Source organism: Lipophrys pholis (assembly GCF_963383615.2).
Source record: "Lipophrys pholis genome assembly, chromosome: 7".
Taxonomy (NCBI): Eukaryota; Metazoa; Chordata; class Actinopteri; order Blenniiformes; family Blenniidae; genus Lipophrys; species Lipophrys pholis.
This window is the reverse complement of record NC_137638.1, coordinates 45001-49438: the sequence shown is the minus strand read 5'-3', so window position 1 is coordinate 49438 and position 4438 is coordinate 45001.

Below are 4438 nucleotides of genomic sequence, written 5' to 3'. Positions count from 1 at the left end.
AGAGAGACATTACAGAGTAGAGAGACGTTACAGAGCAGAGAGACGTTACAGAGTAGAGAGACGTTACAGAGCAGAGACGTTACAGAGCAGAGAGACGTTACAGAGTAGAGAGACGTTACAGAGCAGAGACGTTACAGAGCAGAGAGACATTACAGAGTAGAGACGTTACAGAGCAGAGAGACATTACAGAGCAGAGAGATGTTACAGAGTAGAGAGACGTTACAGAGTAGAGACGTTACAGAGCAGAGAGACGTTACAGAGTAGAGACGTTACAGAGCAGAGAGACGTTACAGAGTAGAGAGACGTTACAGAGTAGAGACGTTACAGAGCAGAGAGACGTTACAGAGTAGAGAGACGTTACAGAGTAGAGACGTTACAGAGCAGAGAGACGTTACAGAGCAGAGACGTTACAGAGTAGAGACGTTACAGAGCAGAGACGTTACAGAGCAGAGACGTTACAGAGTAGAGACGTTACAGAGCAGAGACGTTACAGAGCAGAGACGTTACAGAGTAGAGACGTTACAGAGCAGAGAGACGTTACAGAGTAGAGACGTTACAGAGCAGAGACGTTACAGAGTAGAGACATTACAGAGCAGAGAGACATTACAGAGTAGAGACGTTACAGAGCAGAGACGTTACAGAGCAGAGACATTACAGAGTAGAGAGACGTTACAGAGTAGAGACGTTACAGAGCAGAGACGTTACAGAGCAGAGACATTACAGAGTAGAGACGTTACAGAGTAGAGACATTACAGAGCAGAGAGACATTACAGAGTAGAGACGTTACAGAGCAGAGACGTTACAGAGCAGAGACATTACAGAGTAGAGACGTTACAGAGCAGAGAGACGTTACAGAGCAGAGAGACGTTACAGAGCAGAGAGACATGACAGAGTAGAGACGTTAGAGAGTAGAGACGTTACAGAGCAGAGAGACGTTACAGAGTAGAGACGTTCCAGAGTAGAGACATTACAGAGCAGAGAGACGTTACAGAGCAGAGACGTTACAGAGCAGAGAGAAGTTACAGAGTAGAGACATTACAGAGTAGAGACGTTACAGAGCAGAGACATTACAGATTAGAGACGTTACAGAGTAGAGACGTTACAGAGCAGAGAGACGTTACAGAGTAGAGACGTTACAGAGTAGAGAGATGTTACAGAGTAGAGACGTTACAGAGCAGAGAGACGTTACAGACTAGAGAGACGTTACAGAGTAGAGACGTTACAGAGCAGAGACGTTACAGAGTAGAGAGACGTTACAGAGTAGAGACGTTACAGAGCAGAGAGACGTTACAGACTAGAGAGACGTTACAGAGTAGAGACGTTACAGAGCAGAGAGACGTTACAGAGTAGAGACGTTACAGAGCAGAGACGTTACAGAGCAGAGACGTTACAGAGTAGAGACGTTACAGAGCAGAGACGTTACAGAGCAGAGACGTTACAGAGTAGAGACGTTACAGAGCAGAGACGTTACAGAGTAGAGAGACGTTACAGAGTAGAGACGTTACAGAGCAGAGAGACGTTACAGACTAGAGAGACGTTACAGAGTAGAGACGTTACAGAGCAGAGAGACGTTACAGAGCAGAGACGTTACAGAGTAGAGACGTTACAGAGCAGAGACGTTACAGAGCAGAGACGTTACAGAGCAGAGACGTTACAGAGCAGAGACGTTACAGAGTAGAGACGTTACAGAGCAGAGAGACGTTACAGAGTAGAGACGTTACAGAGCAGAGACGTTACAGAGTAGAGACATTACAGAGCAGAGAGACATTACAGAGTAGAGACGTTACAGAGCAGAGAGACATTACAGAGTAGAGACGTTACAGAGCAGAGACATTACAGAGCAGAGACATTACAGAGTAGAGAGACGTTACAGAGCAGAGAGACATTACAGAGTAGAGACGTTACAGAGCAGAGAGACGTTACAGAGCAGAGAGACGTTACAGAGTAGAGACGTTAGAGAGTAGAGACGTTACAGAGCAGAGAGACGTTACAGAGCAGAGAGACATGACAGAGTAGAGACGTTAGAGAGTAGAGACGTTACAGAGCAGAGAGACGTTACAGAGTAGAGACGTTCCAGAGTAGAGACATTACAGAGCAGAGAGACGTTACAGAGCAGAGACGTTACAGAGCAGAGAGACGTTACAGAGTAGAGACATTACAGAGTAGAGACGTTACAGAGCAGAGACATTACAGATTAGAGACGTTACAGAGCAGAGACGTTACAGAGCAGAGAGACGTTACAGAGTAGAGACGTTACAGAGTAGAGACGTTACAGAGTAGAGACATTACAGAGCAGAGAGACGTTACAGAGTAGAGACGTTACAGAGCAGAGAGAAATTACAGAGTAGAGACGTTACAGAGTAGAGAGATGTTACAGAGCAGAGAGAAATTACAGAGTAGAGACGTTACAGAGCAGAGAGACATTACAGAGTAGAGACATTACAGAGTAGAGACGTTACAGAGCAGAGACATTACAGAGCAGAGAGACGTTACAGAGTAGAGACGTTACAGAGCAGAGAGACGTTACAGAGTAGAGACGTTACAGAGTAGAGACGTTACAGAGCAGAGACGTTACAGAGTAGAGACGTTACAGAGTAGAGACGTTACAGAGTAGAGACGTTACAGAGCAGAGAGACATTACAGAGCAGAGAGACGTTACAGAGTATAGACGTTACAGAGTAGAGACATTACAGAGTAGAGAGACGTTACAGAGTATAGACGTTACAGAGTAGAGAGACGTTACAGAGCAGAGAGACGTTACAGAGTAGAGACGTTACAGAGCAGAGAGACGTTACAGAGTAGAGACGTTAGAGAGTAGAGACGTTACAGAGCAGAGAGACGTTACAGAGTAGAGACGTTAGAGAGTAGAGACGTTAGAGAGTAGAGACGTTACAGAGCAGAGAGACGTTAGAGAGTAGAGACGTTACAGAGCAGAGAGACGTTACAGAGTAGAGACGTTCCAGAGTAGAGACATTACAGAGCAGAGAGACGTTACAGAGCAGAGACGTTACAGAGCAGAGAGACGTTACAGAGCAGAGAGACGTTACAGAGTAGAGACATTACAGAGTAGAGACGTTACAGAGCAGAGACATTACAGAGCAGAGAGACGTTACAGAGTAGAGACGTTACAGAGCAGAGACATTACAGAGCAGAGAGACGTTACAGAGTAGAGACGTTACAGAGCAGAGAGACATTACAGAGTAGAGACGTTACAGAGCAGAGACATTACAGAGCAGAGAGACGTTACAGAGTAGAGACGTTACAGAGCAGAGAGACATTACAGAGTAGAGAGACGTTACAGAGTATAGACGTTACAGAGTAGAGAAATTACAGAGCAGAGAGACGTTACAGAGTAGAGACGTTACAGAGTAGAGACGTTACAGAGCAGAGACGTTACAGAGTAGAGACGTTACAGAGCAGAGAGACATTACAGAGCAGAGAGACGTTACAGAGTATAGACGTTACAGAGTAGAGACATTACAGAGCAGAGAGACGTTACAGAGTAGAGACGTTAGAGTAGAGACGTTACAGAGCAGAGACGTTACAGAGTAGAGACGTTAGAGTAGAGACGTTACAGAGTAGAGACGTTACAGAGTAGAGACGTTACAGAGCAGAGAGACATTACAGAGCAGAGAGACGTTACAGAGTAGAGACGTTACAGAGCAGAGAGACATTACAGAGCAGAGAGACATTACAGAGTATAGACGTTACAGAGTAGAGACATTACAGAGCAGAGAGACGTTACAGAGTAGAGACGTTAGAGTAGAGACGTTACAGAGCAGAGACGTTACAGAGCAGAGACGTTACAGAGTAGAGACGTTACAGAGTATAGACGGTACAGAGTAGAGACATTACAGAGCAGAGACGTTACAGAGTAGAGAGACGTTACAGAGCAGAGAGACGTTACAGAGTAGAGACGTTAGAGAGTAGAGACGTTACAGAGCAGAGAGACGTTACAGAGTAGAGACGTTAGAGAGTAGAGACGTTACAGAGCAGAGAGACGTTACAGAGTAGAGACGTTAGAGAGTAGAGACGTTACAGAGCAGAGGGACGTTACAGAGTAGAGACGTTCCAGAGTAGAGACATTACAGAGCAGAGAGACGTTACAGAGCAGAGACGTTACAGAGCAGAGAGACGTTACAGAGCAGAGAGACGTTACAGAGTAGAGACATTACAGAGTAGAGACGTTACAGAGCAGAGACATTACAGATTAGAGACGTTACAGAGTAGAGACGTTACAGAGCAGAGAGACGTTACAGAGTAGAGACGTTACAGAGCAGAGACATTACAGAGCAGAGAGACGTTACAGAGTAGAGACGTTACAGAGCAGAGAGACATTACAGAGTAGAGACGTTACAGAGTAGAGACGTTACAGAGCAGAGACATTACAGAGCAGAGAGACGTTACAGAGTAGAGACGTTACAGAGCAGACATTACA